At 41.3% G+C, this 25,447-nt stretch overlaps 1 protein-coding gene across 1 annotated transcript in view; it reads left to right on the top strand.

Moving 5' to 3' along the window:
- Positions 1–3,780: 3,780 nt before the first annotated feature.
- The window catches only part of LOC110527188 (uncharacterized), a 38,320-nt gene continuing 16,653 nt past the window's right edge, over positions 3,781–25,447 (top strand). Inside the window, exon 1 of the mRNA XM_021608328.3 lies at positions 3,781–3,935. The gene's annotated coding sequence lies outside the window, so the exon portion shown is untranslated. The remainder of the gene's footprint in view (positions 3,936–25,447) is intronic.

Genomic DNA, 25,447 nt, shown 5'->3' with positions numbered 1-25,447 from the left:
GTTTTCTAGATAAACAGGAATGGGTGGTGGTTATGTTAATGTTTTTTGTATCAACAGGAATGGGTGGTGGTTATGATAATGTTTTCTAGATCAACAAGAATGGGCGGTGGTTATGATGTTTTCTAGATCAACAGGAATGGGTGGTGGTTATGATAATGTTTTCTAGATCAACAAGAATGGGCGGTGGTTATGATAATGTTTTCTAGATAAACAGGAATGGGCGGTGGTTATGATAATGTTTTCTAGATAAACAGGAATGGGCGGTGGTTATGATAATGTTTTCTAGATAAACAGGAATGGGCGGTGGTTATGATAATGTTTTCTAGATAAACAGGAATGGGCGGTGGTTATGATAATGTTTTCTAGATAAACAAGAATGGGCGTTGTTATGATAATGTTTTCTAGATCAACAAGAATGGGCTGTGGTTATGGTAACGTTTTCTAGATAAACAGGAATGGGCTGTGGTTATGATAATGTTTTCTAGATAAACAGGAATGGGTGGTGGTTATGTTAATGTTTTTTGTATCAACAGGAATGGGTGGTGGTTATGATAATGTTTTCTAGATCAACAAGAATGGGCGGTGGTTATGATGTTTTCTAGATCAACAGGAATGGGTGGTGGTTATGATAATGTTTTCTAGATCAACAAGAATGGGCGGTGGTTATGATAATGTTTTCTAGATGAACAAGAATGGGCGTTGTTATGATAATGTTTTCTAGATCAACAAGAATGGGCTGTGGTTATGGTAACGTTTTTTAGATAAACAGGAATGGGCGTAGTTATGATAATGTTTTTTAGATAAACAGGAATGGGCGGTGGTTATGTTAATATGTTCTAGATAAACAGGAATGGGCGGTGGTTATGATAATGTTTTCTAGATAAACAGAAATGGGTGATGGTTATGATAATGTTTTCTAGATCAACAGGAATGCGTGGTGGTTATGATAACGTTTTTCTAGATAAACAGGAATGGACGGTGGTTATGATAATGTTTTTTAGATAAACAGGAATGTTTTGTAGATAAACAAGAATGGGTGATGGTTATGATAATGTTTTCTAGATCAACAGGAATGGGCGGTGGTTATGATGATGTTTTCTATATCAACAGGAATGGGCGGTGGTTATGATGATGTTTTCTAGATCAACAGGAATGGGCGGTGGTTATGATGATGTTTTCTATATCAACAAGAATGGGCGGTGGTTATGATAATGTTTTCTAGATCAACAAGAATGGGCGGTGGTTATGATGATGTTTTCTATATCAACAGGAATGGGCGGTGTTTATGATAATGTTTTCTAGATCAACAGGAATGGGCGGTGGTTATGATGATGTTTTCTATATCAACAGGAATGGGCGGTGGTTATGATGTTTTCTAGATCAACAGGAATGGGCGGTGGTTATGATGATGTTTTCTATATCAACAAGAATGGGCGGTGGTTATGATAATGTTTTCTAGATCAACAAGAATGGGCGGTGGTTATGATGATGTTTTCTATATCAACAAGAATGGGCGGTGGTTATGATAATGTTTTCTAGAGCAACAGGAATGGGCGGTGGTTATGATGATGTTTTCTATATCAACAGGAATGGGCGGTGGTTATGATAATGTTTTCTAGATCAACAGGAATGGGCGGTGGTTATGATGATGTTTTCTATATCAACAAGAATGGGCGGTGGTTATGATGATGTTTTCTATATCAACAAGAATGGGCGGTGGTTATGATGATGTTTTCTATATCAACAAGAATGGGCGGTGGTTATGATAATGTTTTCTAGATCAACAGGAATGGGCGGTGGTTATGATGATGTTTTCTATATCAACAAGAATGGGCGGTGGTTATGATAATGTTTTCTAGATCAACAGGAATGGGCGGTGGTTATGATGATGTTTTCTATATCAACAGGAATGGGCGGTGGTTATGATAATGTTTTCTAGATCAACAGGAATGGGCGGTGGTTATGATGATGTTTTCTATATCAACAAGAATGGGCGGTGGTTATGATGATGTTTTCTATATCAACAAGAATGGGCGGTGGTTATGATGATGTTTTCTATATCAACAAGAATGGGCGGTGGTTATGATAAAGTTTTCTAGATCAACAGGAATGGGCGGTGGTTATGATAATGTTTTCTAGATCAACAGGAATGGGCGGTGGTTATGATGATGTTTTCTAGATCAACAGGAATGGGCGGTGGTTATGATGATGTTTTCTATATCAACAAGAATGGGCGGTGGTTATGATAATTTTTTCTAGATCAACAATAATGGGCGGTGGTTATGATAATGTTTTCTAGATCAACAGGAATGGCGCAGAAAGGACATGGCAAACTGCAACATTACAACACGGTTTCAATACAGCATCAAATCTGAACCAGCTGTTCACTCGCTGTGTTCTGTTGATGTGAAGCTCTGCAGCAGAAGCACCACTGAGTTGTACTGTGCTAGAGATCAGCAGCCGGCCCAGTGGACAGATACTGGGAGATATAGCTCTTCTACTTCACCTAAACACCTCCGGTCCACTGAACCAAACTTCTATCCGTAGGAAATCATCATGCCAAAGAATGGTTTTAACAGATGAAATCAAATGAGAATCAAGGAGAAGCTCCTTACAGGAGTAGTAGTGTTAGAGGTTGGATTAATTTCCTTTGAGTGACCTGCCATGTCTCTATGGCCTCCTCTCTTCTCTCTATTCATCTCTCTTCTCTCTATCCACTTCTCTATCCATCTCTCTTCTCTCTATCCACCTCTTCTCTCTATCCATCTCCCTTCTCTTTATCCACCTGTCTTCTCTCTATCCATCTATCTTCTCTCTATCCACCTCTCTATCCATCTCTCTTCTCTCTATCCACCTCTCTTCTCTCTATCCACCTCTCTTCTCTCTATCCATCTCTCTTCTCTCTATCCACCTCTCCATCCATCTCTCTTCTCTCTATCCACCTCTTCTCTCTATCCATCTCTCTTCTCTTTATCCAGCTGTCTTCTCTCTATCCATCTCTCTTCTCTCTATCCATCTGTCTTCTCTCTATCCACCTCTCTATCATCTCTTCTCTCTATCCACCTCTTCTCTCTATCCATCTCTCTTCTCTCTATCCATCTCTTTCTCTGTCCATCTCTCTTCTCTCTATCCATCTCTCTTCTCTCAATCTACTTCTCTTATCTCTATCCCCCTCTCTTCTTTCTATCCACCTCTCTTATATATAGCCACCTCTCCTCTCTCAATCCATCTCTCTTCTCTCTATCCACCTCTCTTCTCTCTATCCACCTCTCTTCACTCTTTCCACCTCTCTTCTCTCTCCCTATCTCTGACTCTGTCTCCCTACTTCTCAGGAGAATACCTCTCCCTTCTCTCCCCCTCTTCTCTATCTCCCCCTCTCTTCTATTCTCTTTCTCTCTCCCTCTTTCACACTCTCTCGGGGGCTACCTCACCTCTCCCTCTGCCCACCTTCTCTGAGGGGTACTCCTCCCCAGTAGCTCCACCCACCTGAACATAAAAGCCTAGTCTCCTCTCCAGTAGCTCCACCCACCTGCGCATAAAAGCCTAGTCTCCTCCCCAGTAGCTCCACCCCCCTGCACATAGAAGTCTTGTCTCCTCCCCAGTAGCTCCACCCACCTGCACATAAAAGCCTAGTCTCCTCCCCAGTTGCTCCACCCACCTGAACATAAAAACCTAGTGTCCTCCCTAGTAGCTCCACCCACCTGAACATAAAAGCCTAGTCTCCTCCCCAGGAGCTCCACCCACCTGCACATAAAGCCTAGTGTCCTCCCCAGTAGCTCCACCCACCTGCACATAAAAGCCAAGTCTCCCTGCCAGTAGCTCCACCCACCTGAACATAAAAGCCTAGTCCATGCTGTTTACTTCTGTTCAGGGGTCTGTATCACACTTCTGTAACTCCGGTGATAGTTCCCCTCAACAGACACACACTGAGCAAGGTAAGGACATCCTATAGGTTTCCTGGAGGAAGGTGTGGTCTGTCAGGATTAATTTGGCTGATATTATGATGATGATTTGGAGGGGTTTTGTGAACTGGGTGTTTATCAGGAGTGTATTCTCATTCTCTAGACCTGGTACCACCTGACTATTTGGTGCTTTCAATGTCTGCATTTTTCTCCTCCGGTGAGTTTGTGTATTCTGGCAAGGGTGACGAGGGAACAGGGCGAGATTCTTTGCACGTGTCTGGGTTGTTCTGAAGGCTATGTGGTTAAAATGAGGAGAACGTGCAGCTCAAATTGTTCAGTGTTCATTGGGACTTTTTTTAACCTTTCTTCACTGAGAGATTCCCTGAAAAAGATCATGCTGGAATAACCCTAAATCTCATGATGATGAGGCACTTCTTTTTCCAAAGAGAAAAGGACATGTGAAACAGTCTGTTCAGTGGAAATCCAGGGCTTGTCAGAAGTGTTAACTCTGAGAGAACTGACCCAGTAGCTTTACTTCCAGTCTAGTTAGTTAATACCACATCGTGTAATTAGGATGGTGATGTCAGAGGTGTTAACTCTGAGAGAACTGACCCAGTAACTTTACTTCCAGTCTAGTTAGTTAATACCACATCGTGTATTAGGATGGTGATGTCAGAGGTGTTAACTCTGAGAGAACTGACCCAGTAGCTTTACTTCCAGTCTAGTTAGTTAATACCACATCATGTATTAGGATAGTGATGTCAGAGGTGTTAACTCTGAGAGAACTGACCCAGTAGCTTTACTTCCAGTCTAGTTAGTTAATACCACATCATGTATTAGGATGGTGATGTCATCTCCAGTCTAGTTAGTTAATACCACATCATGTATTAGGATGGTGATGTCATCTCAAGTCTAGTTAGTTAATACCACATCATGTATTAGGAGGGTGATGTCATCTCCAGTCTAGTTAGTTAATACCACATCATGTATTAGGATGGTGATGTCATCTCCAGTCTAGTTAGTTAATACCACATCATGTATTAGGATGGTGATGTCATCTCCAGTCTAGTTAGTTAATACCACATCATGTATTAGGATGGTGATGTCATCTCCTGATATGATCATATGCTAAATCCTTCACTTAGCATTAAAATATTATTCATATTATTCACATTCATATCATTTGAGACAGAGAGAGAGAGAGAGGCTGTTGAACACAGATTAACCCATTGAAACATACCTACAGGAGTCAGGATATGTGCAGCCTGATGGCCTGTCCTTGTAAAGTCAGTAGGCCCTGAGTCCACTAGACATGACTATGTGGCTCTGGGCTTCTTAATGGGTTCCCTAAAGCCCCATGCAGCATCCTAGCTTTACCTTCACTTCCTTGCCCATAGATCTTAGCCTGGACCCTGAGGGCAACTCTATTCTGTCCCCCCTCACTTCCTCTCTCTCTTTCCCCCATTTTGCTCTCTCTCTCTTTCCCCTCTCTTTCTCCTTCTCTTCCTATACAAGGATTAGATACAGCAGCAGGTTGTTTCTGTCGTCTCTGAGGTTCATTGTGGGAGTGTTCCTGTGTGTCTGCTGTGCAGCCTGAGAGAGAGGGCCAGAAAAAGGCCTGGGCAGCGGGTTGTCGCTCTACCCTCCCTAGAGGGTCACTCTCCCCCTGAAGGTGTGGAACCACAGTACCCGGTGTGATCTGTCTTAGACCGCTGAGCCATTTCAGGGAGGGGTGGATGAAATCATTTGGAATTCAACTTCTAAGCCGCGACCTATTGTATGTGTTGTGTGAGCTAAGGCTGGTGCCCTTGCCTTGTTCAGGGTGAAGAGGTGATTCGGGTGTAGTCAGTTGGCAGAGATTTGACTCGACAACAAAAAGTGGAGATTGAGTCTCTGACATGGTTATAACTGTGTTCTTTGCTAGTTTAAAACAAATCACACCTGGTGATGTCATTTATTTATTTATTTTCTGAAGTTTATCTGGACAGGGACAACGTGCAACAAAAACATGCGTTGCTCCAGATTTAGCAAACAACTCATACTCATACTTAGTCCCTGGGCAGGTGAACATATACTGTAACCACGACAACATTATATACAAAAGGACAACATATGTACATCAGACATTTAAAAACAACAGGAAGGACATATAGACACGTTTCAGAACAGAGGCTAGGACATTACACATACAATTCATTGCACATATTGCTGTTGGACTTTATACATTTGAGTGATAAAACACAACACATAAACACATATAAAATCAGAATGTTGCACATCAACCCTCGCCTCAGACTGACAAGTGGCTGTGTATTATAAAGGGTCACTCTGATTATTAGGGGAGGAACATTTACATTTTCAACAAACAATGCACATAATGAAATTAGATTTAAATCTGTATAGCTTAGGCAATTAGTGTCAACCTATTGGACAAAAGCACATTGTGTGACTGCTCTAGCTCATAAATTAGTAGGTCTCTCCCCCCCCCCCCCCCCCCTCTCTCTCTCTCTCTCTCGCTCTCTCTCTAATTAAATTTGCTTTATTGGCATGACGTAACAATGTACATCTTGCCAAAGCTTATTTTGGATATTTACAATATTAAAATAATAGTAGTCAATATTGTCAACGGGACAACAGTAACAACAATAACCAAGGGTCAAAATAACTATTGAACAATAACAATGTAGAGGACATGTTGGTTGGTCTGTCAGACACTGTCCCTCATCTTATGGCAGGCAGCAATGTAGTGTGCTGCCAATCCACAGCTCTTGACGTCCCCCCCCAACAGGATGGGTAGCCTATTCTCATCAGAGAGGTCATTGAAACCTTGAATAAGGGTTTCAAATGTGGGGAAATTACACTCTCTAATTGTTTTATATTTCTGATATTTTGTGAGGAAATGCAGCTCTGTCTCGGGTTCTGCTGTGGTGCTGTGATTGCACAGGCTTTCCTCTACAGGGAGCCAGGTTTTCCTTCCTTCCTTCCTTCCTTCCTTCCTTCCTTCCTTCCTTCCTTCCTTCCTTCCTTCCTTCCTTCCTTCCTTCCTTCCTTCCTTCCGCCTTCCTGCCTTCCTTCCTTCCTTCCTTCCTTCCTTCTTCCTTATTTCCTCCCTTCCTTCCTTCTCTCTGCTAATGCTGTTGTATAAGAAGTGTTTATAAGGTTTAGGGGAATGTGCCCTGGGATCACACAGCTGCAGTGGCTGTGATTTGAGCACACTACCAAATACGGGACAGTAGCAGTCTATCCCTAGCAGATCAGCCCTACTGCCGGGAGCAGAGAAGCCCTGTTCCGTTCCACTGCAGCTGCTGTATCTGGTTCTTTAGTAGCTCATCAGGATATAACACCCACTGAATAGATGTATTCATAGTGCATTTAATTACAGTGCCTTTCTGAAAGTATTCACACCCCTTTTTCCACATTTTGTTGTGTTACAGCCTGAAGATTGAGAGTTTGTTTCACTGACCTACCTACACACAATACCCCATAATGTCAAATTGGAATTATGTTATTTTTTATATATATTTTTTTACAAATGAAAAGTTGAAGTGCCTTGAGTCAATAAGGATACAAACCCTTTGTTATGGCAAGCCTAAATAAGTTCAGGAGTAAAAATGGGCATAACAAGTCACATAATAAGTTGCATAGACTCACTCTGTGTGCAATAATATCTAAGGTCCCTCAGTCGAGCAGTGAATTTCATACACAGATTCAACCACAAAGACCAGGGAGGTTTCCCAATGCAAATAAAGGCACCTATTGGTAGATGGGTAAAAAAAAGGCAAACATTGAATATCCCTTTGAGCATGGTGAAGTTATTAATTACACTTTGAATGGTGCGTCAATACACCCAGTCACTACAAAGGTACAGCATGAGGCCAATGGTGAATTAAAACAGTTAGAGTTTAATGGCTGTGATAGGAATAAACTGAGGATGGATCAACAACATTATAGTTACTCCACAATATCAACCTAAATGACAGAGTGAAAAGAAGGAAGCCTAAATAAAACATATTTAAAAACATTCATAATGTTTGCAATAAGGCACTAAAGTAAAACTGCAAAAAAATGTGGCAAAGAAATTAACTTTATGTCCTGAATACAAAGCATTATGTTTGGGGCAAATCCAACACAAAACCTCATGGTGGTGGCTGCATCATGTTATGGGTATGCTTGTCATCGGCAAGGACTAGGGAGTTTTTTAGGATAAAAATAAACAGAATAGAGCTAAGCACAAAACCTGGTTCAGTGTGCTTTTTAACAGACACTGGGAGACAAATTCACCTTTCAGCAGGACAATAACCTAAAACACAAGGCCAAATATACACTGGAGTTGCTTTCCAAGATGACATTGAATGTTCCAGAGTGGCCTAGTGACAGTTTTTACTTAAATATGCGTGAAAATCTATGGCAAGACTTGAAAAGGGCTGTCTAGCAATGATCAACAAACAACTTGTTTGAGCTTGAAGAATAATGTGCAAATATTGTATAATCCAAGTGTGCAAAGCTCTTAGAGACTTACCCAGAAAGATTCACAGCTGTTATCACTGCCAAAGGTGAATCTAACATGTATGGACTCAGGGGAGCTAATACTAATGTAAATTAGAGATTTCTGTATTTCTGTAATTTCTAAAAACATAATTTCACTTATTTCATTATGGGGTATTGTGTGTAAATGGGTGAGACCAAATATATTTAATTTGTTTTGAATTCAGGCTTGTAACACAACAAAATGTGCAATAAGTCAAGGGGTATAAATACTTTCTGAAGGTACTGTTGATAAAATAACTTGACAGTTATGTGGATATCTAAAATAAAATAGCTTAAACGTTAGGTAGATTCTGATTTGAAGTATTCATAGTGAATTTAATAATATTATTGGCAAAATAACTTGAAAGTTATGTAGATTCTGAATTGAAGTATTCATAGTGAATTTAATAATATTATTGGCAAAATAACTTGAAAGTTATGTGGATATCTATAATAAAATAGCTTGAAAGTTATGCAGATATGTGGAGTCATATTCTTGATAAAATATCCTTGAAAGTTACGCGGATGATGTCTCAAGCGAATGGCATGGAATTCAGAATTCCTACGTCAGTTTTGTATGGCCTGTGATATAGAACATACTGTATTTGATTGCTGAACTGTATAATACGTTAAGTTGTCTCTGACATCCATCATGTTCCTTATCCTCATCACTATCCTGTCTGGCCCATGGCCGTACTGTACATCTCTCTTCTGAGAGATCCTAAATGATCCTGGGTTTGGTTTAATGGTCGTTCTGGAGTGAAGTCAAAAAACAACACAACATGCTGTTATATATATTTTATGGTGGATTATGGTACAGGGGGGAAGGAGAAATATGTGTTATGGTAACACCTTACATAACCAACGGTAATAACATTTTATTATTAACATGGCGTTACATGGTAACTGCTTTGTACCTGCAGGGTAAAGTGTTACCAGTGTTATTGTGAAGAGAGCATCGATGACAGAAGCCAAAGTCCCTTACACTGGTCTCTTGGATGGGATATTTCTCACACTGCAGTAGTTGGGAAAGTACTCAATAGTCATACTTGAGTAAAAGTAAAGATACCTTTATAAAACATAACTCAAGTCAAAGTGAATGTCACCCAGTAAAATATTACTTGAGTAAAAGTCTTAAAGTATCTGATTTTAAATGTACTTAAGTACAGTGGTGGAAAAAGTACTGAATTGTCATACAAAAAAATTATGTTGTGTCTTTGGCTATGCCGGATTAAGTGATATGACATGCTATTCTATAAAATAATTTCTCCTTAATTAATATTACCTGATTGAGCTAATCATGTAAATGTAATTAACTAGAGAGTCGGGCACCACAAAATAATATTTATAGAGCTGTTATCATCCGAATAAACTCTTAAAGACCTAGTAATATTTTACATCAATAGCAGTCAATATTAATCGTCATCTTAATTCAGTCTCATCTGAAAGTTGTAAATTCTTGGTTATCTGCACGAACCCTGACAAGTTAACAAGTTGAATCAGCAATACAAAATTGGGTTTAATTATTTATTTACTAAATACCTAACTAATCACACAGAATTACACATACACATATTTAAATCAAAATTTGATTACAAATTACGTCATAAAGGAAAACGTCCCTAGCGGGCGGAACAGATATGACAGCTGGTTACACAAAAGAAAAGGGGCTGGGTTTGAGTGAAAGAGCAGGAAGACTGAGGAACAAAGGGCGAAGCTGTGCTATCGTAAATACAGTATCTTATGCATTCTAAATTACCGCCCATTTGGAAAAGGAGAATGCAATAAATATTTACTCTGAGCTGCGCTTCGGTAGGTTGGTGGTAGATGGAAGGCCAACCGAGTCCTATGTCCTTTGAAGAATGTCTCTGGTTGTCAATTGGATACGTTGTAGTAGCGTTGTTGAGTGATAGACGAGATACTCTGTCTGTTCCTTCCTAACCCTCATTTGCAGCGGCTGTTGCTAACTCAACGGCTAGGAGGTATCACTTCTGTAGTGAATAAGAGTTCAAAGTTCATACCATTTGTAACCAAAGCTCACACTGATGTTGGCTTCGTTCTGTAGTTAATATCTGAACCATTCTGACATAGGACCGTCATCCTCACGTCCTGGGAACAGAAGGTTATATTGTCGACAAGGCTTTATATAGGAAGGGAGAGGAGGGCGTGTTTGAAAAGTTTTATAGCCCATGTCCCTTCACAGGGGCGGGACACTGATTGAGCAGCCCTAAACTTATGAAAACCCAAATCTCACATTTTAGAAGCTAAAATCACATTTCATCCTATCACGAATAAGTTCATATTCTAACATTTAAATTAAACAACAATTCCATGTGAATCCGATAACTCTGATGTGTAGACTTTCCACTGTAGAGTTTATGTCATCTTATCATTGATGAGAATGTCTCAGATGACAACCGAACTGACATCATATTCATTAAGTACCACCGCATATGTTCAATTGGTCAGATTACCAGAATATAGTTAATTTCCCCACCTTCTGATGTTCCCAGAATCTCTATGTTAACCAAGGGTTTTGCAAATGTAACATCAGTAGGGTAGAGAGAGGGAAAAGGGGGGAAGAGGTATTTATGACTGTCATAAACCTACCCCCAGGCCAATGTCATGACACATCAAATTCCTTATATTAAGCAAACCTGACTACACAGGTTGTTTTTTATATTTACGGACAGACGGGCACACTCCAACACTCAGACATAGTGAGTCTCCTGATCAGAGGCAGTAGGGATTACATTACATTATAATGATAGGTGTGTGAACTGTGAACTGCTGAGGTCATCGTGATCACCATTGGTTTCCCCCCTCTGGAGACTGAGAGCTACGACCAAATAACTCAGGGTGACTCCTGTAGCCTTGGTCTGTAAAAAGAGCGTCTATGTGTGAAGGAATGCTGGAAAAGGCCAGGCACACACACACATCGATCAGATCATAACATGGGCAGGACAACGGGAGTATTGGCAGAGGCGCTGACCTTTGCAGGGCAGGTATTTAGGCTGCTGGGAGTGGAGTAGTGTTTGTGATGGGATAAATCACATCGGACAAGGCCAGATGAACAGCACATACAGAGAGAGGAGAGGGGAGAGGAGGGAGAAGAGAGGAGAGGAGAGCAGAGTGGAGGGGAGAGGTGAAGGAGGGAGGAATGGAGAGGAGAGCAGAGGGGAGGGGAGAGTTGAAGGAGGGAGGAATGGAGAGGAGAACAGAGAGGAGGGGAGAGGTGAAGGAGAGAGGAATGGAGAGGAGAGGAGAGCAGAGGGGAGGGGAGAGGTGAAGGAGAGGAGAGCAGAGGGGAGGGGAGAAGTGAAGGAGAGAGGAATGGAGAGGAGAGCAGAGGGGAGGGGAGAGGTGAAGGAGAGAGGAATGGAGAGGAGAGGAGAGCAGAGGGGAGGGGAGAGGTGAAGGAGAGGAGAGCAGAGGGGAGGGGAGAGGTGAAGGAGAGAGGAATGGAGAGGAGAGCAGAGGGGAGGGGAGAGTTGAAGGAGGGAGGAATGGAGAGGAGAACAGAGAGGAGGGGAGAGCTTGGGAACAAAGTTAAAGTGAGTGAAAGACAAAGGATCAGGAGTGAGTTGCAGGGAGGATTGATTCCACTGCTGCGGTCAGAGTGGGACAAGAGACCTCACAGCCATCTCATCCTCATACAGTTGTCTGATGGGGCTCCCTCCCTCTTACTCTCTCTACTTCACTTTCTTGGGCTGTCTCTATCTTGCTGTCTCTGTGTCTCACTCTCCTTCTCTCTGTCTCTCTTTCTTTCTCGCTCTCTCTTCCACCTTTCCTCCCTCCCTCCCTCCTGCTCTGTCTCTCTGTCTCTGCTGCCCAAGGGTCTTCACCACTAGACCAGGTCAGCTGAGTGAAGTGTGGAGTGGTGTTCCTGAATACACAGAGGGAGCACCCACAGATGAGATGAAGACTAGAGGGAGAGAGAGGCTTAGGTCCCGATGGGTTTTACAGTCCCCAGATGTGTGTTTGGCTCCCGCTCGGCTCTGTCAGCTGATCGGACATTCCTGTGGAACCAGTGGTGTGTCTTTCCCTTTGAAACTCCAGAATGCTGCTGGGAAAAAGTCTAAGTGGGATACTTTTGGACGTCCCAACTCTGACATCACCCCATTGAACTTGAAATATAAAACAGTTAAGGTAAGGGTTAGTGTTAGGTAAGGGTTACGATAAAGATTAGAGTAAATGTTAAGGTTAGGAATTAGGGGTTAAGGTCGGGACGTCCCAAGGTTCCTGGCGATCACTAACCCATGCTGCTGCTAATACGGAGCGGATCTTCTTCTGTATAACACACTACTCATTATTGGAGGCTGCTGAGGGGAGAATGGCTCATAATAATGGCCGGAACGGAGCAAATGGAATTGCATCAAACACATGGAAACCATGGAAACCATGTGTTTGATGTATTTGATACCATTCCACTGATTCTGCTCCAGTCATTACCATCTGTGTGTGTGTGTGTGTGTGTGTGTGTGTGTGTGTGTGTGTGTGTGTGTGTGTGTGTGTGTGTGTGTGTGTGTGTGTGTGTGTGTGTGTGTGTGTATGTGGTAGAGTAAGGTTGGAGTGGTTGCCATGGTTATCTGTGGACATCGGTTGCCAAGGCGGCCAGGTCAAGTGTGCGAGTTAGGTAACGTGAAGAGCGTGACAGCCATTAGCATCCGTTTTATTGGGAAGCCCTTGAGGACAGAGAAAACGGCCCATTCTCATGGGGTCAATGGGCCAAACGGGTGACACCAAAGACAATGGGCTTCTTTGGGTCACCAGCCACAGCCTGTAGGAAGGGAACCTGAACTGAGGCTCTGATCTAAAATCAGCTTACTCTCATCATATCCTAACCTTACGTATTAGATGGGAAAATGCTAAACTGACCTTGGATCAGTGAGTACTGATGTAGGAACTTATTTTGAGCCAGTTTCCTACAGCAGGAAAATAATCCTGCAGCAACAGGAAATGTGAAATATTATGTGGATTATAATTATTGGGCATTTTTTTGTATGGGTTGATACATTTTTCGATAGGACAAATCAAGTCTGACATTTTAAAGTGTAAATTACAAACTTTAGAAGCCTTTTTTAAACCTCGAATACACTACAACTTTCAGCAACAAAACTACAAGTTTCATCAAGAAAAGAGTGATCAAATTAAGATCTGTAGGGTAAAACTCATTTTATTCAGGGAAGGAAGGAGAGCACACAGATAGGTCCATGGGAAGGTGTCAGGCATTTCCCTCTGGTATTCTGTGTAGAGTTTCCAAGGGCAGCTTTGTAAGAATTACAGTACTTTGTCTCCAGTCACGCGTCCTACCTTTGTGTTCAGAGGACATGATCCACATTCAACTTAAACTGTTCAGGCTTGATTTCTGGAACCGACGCAAGCAAAACGGCATCAAGTAAAGCCCAACGTGGTAAAAATGAAAATCCTTCCTTTCGTTCCCTCCTTTTCCCTCACTCCATCTCTGTTCCATAGAATATGTTTAACCCACTAACCTTTTGACTGTGAGTCTGTTCCAGCTTAGCTTGTCTCCATTGCCAATCTTCGAGTGATATGCGTCATATACAGCATGTTGAATATGTTTCAGGTTTCAAAGTTTATTCGCCACGTGCACAGGATACAACCGGTGTAAAACAGTACTGAGCTCTTTCCCAACAATGCATTGAGAGAATAATAGAACATTGGATAAAAAACACACAGAAGTATAATATGGCAGGATAAAGAAAACGGCCCCTGTCTTCATCCATTTTCAGCCTCATGTTTTCAGTTGATTGATGGAGAATTGTGAACATTAGAAATACATCTGATGGTATTCTGGGTAGAGAGAGAACTGGTCCTCTGAGCTGCATATTGTCTTACTGAGCGTCATAACAGAGAGTCTGATTTGACCACCTCAACAGTCCAGAGTTCAGATCAGTAGAAAAGATGATATTATCCCTTATTTATTTGCTTGCTGTGTCCGTGTTTGAAGTGAGGTTGCAGTTTGATCAGAATCAGAAACAAGCCGTGTTCGATTTGGATAGACGACGACTGGGCCAGTAACGTTCACGTATAAGTTCACTTGTCAACTTTCCTTGTTCACTGCATGTTTACATAGTGAAGGGGTATCAGGCCAAGAGGTGCCGTTGAAATAGCGATGCCAGACCTGACTACAGACTACTAAAGAAGCACATATCTCAACAGCATGGTTGGTATTCAACATGCTTTTCCTCATGATCCCCTTTTGATTATTGAGAATTAAAGTTACCATCTGGAAGCAGTCAGGGAAATACAGTGGTGAAATGGAAATGGGATTATTTTCAAACCCCCGAGTTGGGGGCGATAAAAGAGTTGTGGCGCGGGACCAAGCAGACACTGCTGTGGTTGGAAGTGGTGGCAAAGGTGGTAGGAAACAGACATCCTGTGGTAGAGTGGCAACAGCCTTTTTTTTATTTTTTTTTATTTATTAAACATGGCAAGTTAGTTAAGAACAAATTCTTATTTACAGTGACGGCCAAACCCGGACGACGCTGGGCCAATTGTGCGCCACCCTATGGAACTCCCAATCACAGCCGGATTTGAAACAGGAACTGTAGTGACACCTCTGGCACTGAGAATGGTGCCTTAGACCACTGCACCACTCGGGAGCCACTTTGTTGCATTATCATTATTGTTTTGCACCACACTAAAAATCACAGGTTAGTGTCTAGGTCAGGGCTCTCCAACCCCGTTCCTGGAAAGCTACCGTCCTATAGGTAGAAAACCTACAGGGGGGTTGCTCACCAGGAACAGGGTTTGAGAGTCCTGGTCTAAGTATTGACAGAGGTTTCGGAGAAATACATTTTGGCAGCCTGTTGAAGGAAAATGTTGACGTTTGACTGACTTTTGTTGTTCCAACAGCAAGCCCCAGAAAACAATGTGAGAATTTTATTGCAGTCATGTGAATCTGATAAGTAAATAAGGCAGGGAGTGGGGAGGAAACAGGTTGCTTTTGCAGCTGAGAGCTTGGACCCGGCTCAGTTGTTGGATTCTGAATTTGCTGTGTGCCGGACGTCGACTCCCTAGTGGAGGCCCGTCATTCTCTCTCCTCGGCCAAATTGAGGAGCCAAAGAAGACGGCTCCCACAGGCGTCTCGCAATTGGTCCGTCTAGAATCCCTTGGATTATCCAAGACTGTCACCCGATTGGTTGATGTGTGAGTGGGCTGCGTGGAGACTGGAAAATAGCAGCTGTGAACCCTCGTACCCCGGCTCTCTTTAACTCTGGGTGTCTGGCCCTCACTGTCCACAGTGGGAGTAGTTAACCTTAACCACGGTAGCGTCCCACCTCGTCAACAGCCAGTGAAACTGCAGGGCGCCAAATTCAAAACAACAGATATCCCATAATTAAAATTCCTCAAACATACATGTATTTTACACCATTTTAAAGATACACTTGTTGTATATTCAGCCACAGTGTCCGATTTCAAAAAGGCTTTACGACGAAAGCAAACCAAACAATTATTTTAGGTGAGTGCCTATTCACAGAATTACACAGCCATTTTTCCAGCCAAAGAGAGGATTCACAAAAAGCAGAAATATAGATCAAATTAATCACTTACCTTTGATGATCTTCATCAGATGACACTCATAGGACTTCATGTTACACAATAGATGTATGTTTTGTTCGGTAAAGTTCATATTTATATCCACAAATCTGAGTTTACATTGGCGCGTTGTGGTCAGAAATGCATTGTCTCAAACAAACATCCGGTGAAAGTGCAGAGAGCCACATAAAATGACAGAAATACTTATCATAAACGTTGATAAACTATACACGTGTTTTCATGGAAAAATAGATCAACTTCTCCTTAATGCGTTAGGGCAAAAGCACACTTTGGGATTATGTTAGATAACCACAGAAACGCATACAGCCATTTTCCAGCCAAGGAGTGTCACAAAAGTCAGAAATTGCATTAAAATGAATCACATACCTTTGATGATCTTCATCTGGTGGCACTCCCAGGTCTCCATGTTAGACAATACATTTTAATTTTGTTCAATAAGTTTTTAAAAAGTACAATAAAGGTTAGTAGAAGCATGCCAAACGATGTTTAAAATCAATCCTCTGGTTGTTTTTGTCATAAATAATCAATAATATTTAAACCGGACAAAAGCTTTGTCAATAGGAAAGTAGAAACAAGAAAGGCACGTTCACGATCAGGGCGCATGGCTGATGAATGGAAATTTCCACTGGCCACTGATTGAAAGTGCTGTATCTCCCTCATTTTTCAGAGTAAAAGCCTGAAACAGTGCCTAAAGACTGGTCACATGTAGAGGAAGGCACAGAGCTCGTGAACTGGGTCCTAAGTCTTTGTATGGTGGATAGGCTTTCAATGGAAAAACAGCCTTTCAAAATAATACTACTTCCTGGTTGGATTTTCCTCGGGTTTTCACCTGCCATATCAGTTCTGTTACTCACAGACTCACAGACATTATTTTAACAGTTTTGGAAACTTTAGAGTGTTTTCTATCCAAATCCACTAATTATATGCATATCCTATATAATGGGACTGAGTAGCAGTAATTTGGGCATGCTTTTCATCAAAAATTCCGAATGCTGCCCCCTACCCTAGTGAAGTTAAATTACAGTATTGTTAAATGAACTAGGGGTGTTGGTAGGACAGGTGTTGGTAATTGAATAGGATGTGTTTTGGTCTGCTTGCTCTCAGCAGGGAGGCAGATTGACACGTCCTTGGAGACGTGCCATGATGCATCTGTTTTAAAGAGCCTATTGCTCTTCTCTGTTTTCACTGCTGTTGTTGTTGTCATTGTTGTTGTCATTAACCCCTTATTTCCGGGTCATATACTTTTTATTATTACTGTTTACTCATTGCAAAGCGAGTAAATTAAAACATTTCTATTGCAGTGCCGTTCGGTGTTTATCCATTCGTGTTTGGCAGCGCTCAGTCCTCTGTCCATGGTGCTGGATACATACATTGCAAACACAATAGTTCTATTTTTTTCTTCCTGAAAATCTTATCGGATCAGAAATATACCTCTTGGTTTAAAGTAAATGCTGGTGCCTTGGTATCCCCTCTCAGCTCTTTCATGTTTGTGTATTATTTTAATCAAAGCTGTAAATCATTCTTAATCCGAGGTCTCAGAGTCATTTCCGACATGAAGCCTAAGGGATGTCTTCTGAGTCTGGGAATAATTGTCTCGCTGATCATTGTGGATGCCAAGAGTGTGCAAAGCTGTCATCAAGGCAAAAGGTGGATTCCTTGAAGAATCTCAAATATAAAATATATTTGGATTTGTTTAACACTTTTTTGGTTACTACGTGATTCCATATGTGTTATTTTATAGTTTTTATGTCTTCACTATTATTCTACAATGTAGAAAATAGTCAAAATAAAGAAAACCCCTGGAATGAGTAGGTGTGTCTAAACTTTGACTATTACTGTATATATAATAAGATGATAAAAAATAGAATGACAAAGCTGTAAAACATTATTCTAAATACAAACCATCAGCTCAGTGAATACCATTGGTGTTTAATATGAGGGTTTCAGCATGAAATATCATTAATCTGTAAGTAACAGTAACAGAACACTGATAGACAAGGACAGTCACAAAACATGACAAGTAACAGAACACTGAAAGACAAGGACAGTCACAACTTTTAAACAACAATTTACAAACACCACAACTAAAAAACAATGTGTGTGTTTGTGTGTGTCCCCCTCATAGTCCAGCTTTTTTAAAGGTACAGTAATTTTTCTGTTTGACTGAGTAATAGAAGATGGAAGGGAGCTCCATGCGATCATGGCTCTGTATAACACCGTGCGTTGCCGTGAATTCGTTTTGGACTTGGGGACTGTGAACAGATGCCTGGTGGCATGTCTTGTGGGGTATGTATGGGTGTCTGAGCTGAATGACTGCGTAATCAAATAACAATCTGGAATATTCATTGCAGTAATATTTCTCATGGAAAGAAGCAGTTCATCTCTCGTCAACCCTCAACCAGGAAGGACTGGCATGTTGTTGATGTTAGTTCTGTATGCGTAGTTAATGGCAAGGCTTGCTGCTCCGTTTTGAACCAGATGCAGCCTTGCTAGGTCTTTCTTTGCTGCACCTGACCATATAACCGGACAGTAATCAAGACCAGAGCCTTAACGACTAGTACAGTTGATTTCTGTGTCAAAAAACGCAGAACATCTTTATATACCAGAGTGATAGCACCTCCACTACTGTCCAGAGTGATAGTTCTCCACTACTGTCCTCAGTGATAACACCTCCACTACTGTCCAGAGTGATAGTTCTCCACTACTGTCCTAAGTGATAACACCTCCACTACTGTCCAGAGTGATAGTTCTCCACTACTGTCCTCAGTGATAACACCTCTACTACTGTTCATAGTGATAGCACCTGTCCTGCTGTTCATAGTGATAACACCTCTACTACTGGTCATAGTGATAATACCTCTACTACTGTTCATATTGCTAACACCTCCACTACTGTTCATAGTGATAACACCTCTACCACTGTAGAGTGATAACACCTTTACTACTGTTCATAGTGATAACACCTTTACTACTGTTCATAGTGATAACACCTCTACTACTGGTCATAGTGATAACACCTCTACTACTGTTCATAGTCATAACATCTCTACTACTGTTCATAGTGGAAGCACCTCTACTACTGTTCATAGTGATAACACCTCTACTACTGTTCATAGTGATAACAACTCTCCTACTATAGAGTGATAACACCTCAACTACTGTTCATATTGATAACACCTCTACTACTGTTCATATTGATAACACCTCTACTACTGTTCATAGTGATAACACCTCTACTACTGTTCATAGTGATAACACCTCTACTACTGTTCATAGTGATAACACCTCTACTGCTGTTCATAGTGATAACAACTCTCCTACTATAGAGTGATAACACCTCTACTACTGTTCATGGTGATACCACCTTTACTACTGTTCATAGTGATAACAACTCTGCTACTGTTCATAGTGATAACACCTCTACTACTGTTCATAGTGATAACACCTCTACTGCTGTTCATAGTGATAACAACTCTCCTACTATAGAGTGATAACACCTCTACTACTGTTCATAGTGATAACACCTCTACTACTGGTCATAGTGATAACACCTTTACTACTGTTCATAGTGATAACACTACTACTGTTCATATTGATAACACCTCTACTACTGGCCATAGTGATAACACCTTTACTACTGGTCATAGTGATAACACCTTTACTACTGGTCATAGTGATAACACCTCTACTACTGGTCATAGTGATAACACCTTTACTACTGGTCATAGTGATAACACCTTTACTACTGTTCATAGTGATAACACCTTTACTACTGTTCATAGTGATAACACCTCTACTACTGGTCATAGTGATAACACCTCTACTACTGTTCATAGTCATAACATCTCTACTACTGTTCATAGTGGAAGCACCTCTACTACTGTTCATAGTGATAACACCTCTACTACTGCTCATAGTGATAACAACTCTCCTACTATAGAGTGATAACACCTCAACTACTGGTCATAGTGATAACACCTCTACTACTGTTCATATTGATAACACCTTTACTACTGTTCATATTGATAACACCTTTACTACTGGTCATAGTGATAACACCTTTACTACTGGTCATATTGATAACACCTCTACTACTGTTCATATTGATAACACCTCTACTACTGTTCATATTGATAACACCTCTACTACTGTTCATAGTGATAACACCTCTACTACTGTTCATAGTGATAACAACTCTACTACTGTTCATAGTGATAACACCTCTACTACTGTTCATAGTGATAACACCTCTACTACTGTTCATAGTGATAACACCTCTGCTGCTGTTCATAGTGATAACACCTCTACTACTGTTCATAGTGATAACAACTCTCCTACTATAGAGTGATAACACCTCTACTACTGTTCATAGTGATAACACCTCTACTACTGGTCATAGTGATAACACCTCTACTACTGGTCATAGTGATAACACCTCTACTACTGGTCATAGTGATAACACCTCTACTACTGGTCATAGTGATACCACCTCTACTACTGTTCATAGTGATACCACCTCTACTACTGTTCATAGTGATAACAACTCTCCTACTATAGAGTGATAACACCTCTACTACTGTTCATAGTGATAACACCTCTACTACTGGTCATAGTGATAACACCTCTACTACTATAGAGTGATAACACCACTACTACTGTTCATAGTGATAACACCTATACTACTGTTCATAGTGATAACACCTCTATTACTGTTCATAGTGATAACACCTCTATTACTGTTCATAGTGATAACACCTCTACTACTGTTCATAGTGATAACACCTCTACTACTGTTCATAGTGATAACACCTCTACTGCTGTTCATAGTGATAACAACTCTCCTACTATAGAGTGATAACACCTCTACTATTGTTCATGGTGATACCACCTTTACTACTGTTCATAGTGATAACAACTCTGCTACTGTTCATAGTGATAACACCTCTACTACTGTTCATAGTGATAACACCTCTACTGCTGTTCATAGTGATAACAACTCTCCTACTATAGAGTGATAACACTTCTACTACTGTTCATAGTGATAACACCTCTACTACTGGTCATAGTGATAACACCTTTACTACTGTTCATAGTGATAACACTACTACTGTTCATATTGATAACACCTCTACTACTGGCCATAGTGATAACACCTTTACTACTGGTCATAGTGATAACACCTTTACTACTGGTCATAGTGATAACACCTCTACTACTGGTCATAGTGATAACACCTTTACTACTGGTCATAGTGATAACACCTTTACTACTGTTCATAGTGATAACACCTTTACTACTGTTCATAGTGATAACACCTCTACTACTGGTCATAGTGATAACACCTCTACTACTGTTCATAGTCATAACATCTCTACTACTGTTCATAGTGGAAGCACCTCTACTACTGTTCATAGTGATAACACCTCTACTACTGTTCATAGTGATAACAACTCTCCTACTATAGAGTGATAACACCTCAACTACTGGTCATAGTGATAACACCTCTACTACTGTTCATATTGATAACACCTTTACTACTGTTCATATTGATAACACCTTTACTACTGGTCATAGTGATAACACCTTTACTACTGGTCATAGTGATAACACCTTTACTACTGGTCATAGTGATAACACCTCTACTACTGTTCATATTGATAACACCTCTACTACTGTTCATATTGATAACACCTCTACTACTGTTCATAGTGATAACACCTCTACTACTGTTCATAGTGATAACAACTCTACTACTGTTCATAGTGATAACACCTCTACTACTGTTCATAGTGATAACACCTCTACTACTGTTCATAGTGATAACACCTCTGCTGCTGTTCATAGTGATAACACCTCTACTACTGTTCATAGTGATAACAACTCTCCTACTATAGAGTGATAACACCTCTACTACTGTTCATAGTGATAACACCTCTACTACTGGTCATAGTGATAACACCTCTACTACTGGTCATAGTGATAACACCTCTACTACTGGTCATAGTGATAACACCTCTACTACTGGTCATAGTGATACCACCTCTACTACTGTTCATAGTGATACCACCTCTACTACTGTTCATAGTGATAACAACTCTCCTACTATAGAGTGATAACACCTCTACTACTGTTCATAGTGATAACACCTCTACTACTGGTCATAGTGATAACACCTGTACTACTATAGAGTGATAACACCACTACTACTGTTCATAGTGATAACACCTATACTACTGTTCATAGTGATAACACCTCTACTACTGGTCATAGTGATAACACCTCTACTACTGGTCATAGTGATACCACCTCTACTACTGTTCATAGTGATACCACCTCTACTACTGTTCATAGTGATAACAACTCTCCTACTATAGAGTGATAACACCTCTACTACTGTTCATAGTGATAACACCTCTACTACTGGTCATAGTGATAACACCTCTACTACTATAGAGTGATAACACCACTACTACTGTTCATAGTGATAACACCTATACTACTGTTCATAGTGATAACACCTCTATTACTGTTCATAGTGATAACACCTCCATTACTGTTCATAGTGATAACACCTCTACTACTGTCCCGAGTGATTACACCTCTACTACTGTTCATAGTGATAACACCTCTACCACTGTCCATAGTGATAACACCTCTACTGCTGTTCATAGTGATAACACCTCTACTACTGGTCATAGTGATAACACCTCTACTACTATAGAGTGATAACACCTCTACTACTGTTCATAGTGATAACACCTCTACTACTGTTCATAGTGATAACACCTCTACTACTGTTCATAGTGATAACACCTCTACTACTGTTCATAGTGATAACACCTCTATTACTGTTCATAGTGATAACACCTCTACTACTGTCCAGAGTGATTACACCTCTACTACTGTTCATAGTGATAACACCTCTACCACTGTCCATAGTGATAACACATCTACTGCTGTTCATAGTGATAACACCTCTACTACTGGTCATAGTGATAACACCTTTACTACTCTTCATAGTCATAACACCTCTACTACTGTTCAAAGTGATAACACCTCTACTACTGTTCATAGTGATAACAACTCTACTACTGTTCATAGTGATAACACCTCTACTGCTGTTCATAGTGATAACACCTCTACTACTGTCCATAGTGATAACACCTCTACTACTGTTCATAGTGATAACACCTCTACTACTGTCCATAGTTATAACACCTCTACTACTGTTCATAGTGATAACACCTCAACTACTGTCCATAGTGATAACACCTCTACTACTGTTCATAGTGATAACACCTCTACTACTGTTCATAGTGATAACACCTCTACTACTGTCCATAGTTATAACACCTCTACTACTGTTCATAGTGATAACACCTCAACTACTGTCCATAGTGATAACACCTCTACTACTGTTCATAGTGATAACACCTCTACTACTGTTCATAGTGATAACACCTCTACTACTGTCCATAGTGATAACACCTCTACTACTGTCCATAGTGATAACACCTCTACTCCTGTCCATAGTGATAACACCTCTACTACTGTCCAGAGTGATAACACCTCTATTACTGTCCAGAGTGATAACACCTCTACTACTGTCCAGAGTGATAACACCTCTACTACTGTACATGGTGATAACACCTCTACTACTGTACATAGTGATAACACCTCTACTACTGTACATAGTGATAACACCTCTACTACTGTTCATAGTGATAACACCTCTACTACTGTCCAGTGCTGTATGACGGCCAAGTTGGGCAGGGCAGTGAGATGGAGATGGCAGCTCAGTGTTAAATCCCCAGCTGTCTGAGAAAAGTCATGGTACTCCAGGATCTCTCATTCATCATCGTTCTGTTGCAGGGCCCTAGACTGCACTGCACCGCAACTTATCGGACCTGTGGCCAGAGTCACAAGCAGTCTCATGCCTCGGGAAGCCCCCAACTCCAACACCAAAAACAGAGGGAAAGTACAGAGACCTGTGGCAGAGTCCCAAGCAGTCTCATGCCTTGGGAAGCCCCCAACTCCAACACCAAAAACAGAGGGAAAGTACAGAGACCTGTGGCCAGAGTCACAAGCAGTCTCATGCCTAGGGAATCCCCCAACTCCAACACCAAAAACAGAGGGAAAGTACAGAGATCAGTGGCAGAGTCACAAGCAGTCTCATACCTCAGGAAGCCCCCAACTCCAACACCAGAAACAGAGGGAAAGTACAGAGACCTGTGGGCCAAAGGACAGAGAGAGAGGTTAGGTCGTCGTCGCGACAGGCCCTTGGGTTTGAGGAGAGGAGACACTAAGGGTAAGAGGAGCAGGATTTTTCTGTTTGTCAGGTCACGAGGTTAGCAGGTCATGGAGGAAGGAAATGGACGTGCGTAATTGTTCAATAAAAAAAGAGACAGTCACAGACAGACAGACAGACAGACAGACAGACAGACAGACAGACAGACAGACACATTCGATGTCTGAAGGGTGTTATGTAGTGTACAGATTGTTCTCTGTACTAGTGCCTTTTCTCCTCACACCTGTAGCATGATGTTGATGGCAACAATATCTAAGCAAGTGTCACAGTGTTGCTTACATCCCTCTCCTTCCCCCAACCTGGGTTTAAATCATGGACCTTCTGCACACATCGACAACGAAGCAACGTTACCTATCGCTCCACAAAAGCTGCAGTCCTTGCAGAGCAAGGGGAACAACTACTTCAAGGTCTCAGAGTGAGTGACATCACTGATTGAAATGCCCCACAGCACGCCCGGCTAACTAGCCAGTCATTTCACACCGCTTACACAACTGTAATTAATCTTTCCACAATAGAACAACTTGGGAGGTTATTTCAGCAGGCAGAATAAACATCTTCTCTCCATAAGTCAATGCTTTGATCTCAGCGCTCAGCGCGGCTGAGAGAACAGTAAAGACGACCGTGAGGGAAGCTTACATACATTCACACCTTACGTTTATTATTGCACCGATCACTTGGCAGCGTTGTACAAATCTCCTGAGACATGGTCCATGTTTCAAGGAGTAGTGGTCCATGTTTAAAGGAGTAGTGCGGCCCAGCGGAGTGCGGTGTTGGGTCCACACACACACACAGAAACACACACACATGCAGAAACACACACACACACACAGAAACACACACACACACAGAAACACAGAAACACAAACACACACAGAAACACACACACACATGCAGAAACACACACAGAAACACATACACACGCAGAAACACACACACAGAAACACACACACACACGCAGAAACACACACACATACAGTCACGTCCTAGGTTCCTGTCTCTAATCATCTCCCATTTAGCAGCATGTGCTGTCTGTGTGGAACAACTCATTCTGAGGGGAAACGTGACTCTCTCTTCCTTACTCAGCGACGAGCCGGCGGAGAGAGGAAGTAGGAAAGGAGGGGATTGA

Source organism: Oncorhynchus mykiss, chromosome 7, assembly GCF_057628025.1.
Source record: "Oncorhynchus mykiss isolate SJ-2025 chromosome 7, ASM5762802v1, whole genome shotgun sequence".
Lineage (NCBI taxonomy): Eukaryota > Metazoa > Chordata > Actinopteri > Salmoniformes > Salmonidae > Oncorhynchus > Oncorhynchus mykiss.
This window is presented reverse-complemented; position numbering and strand designations above follow the sequence as displayed.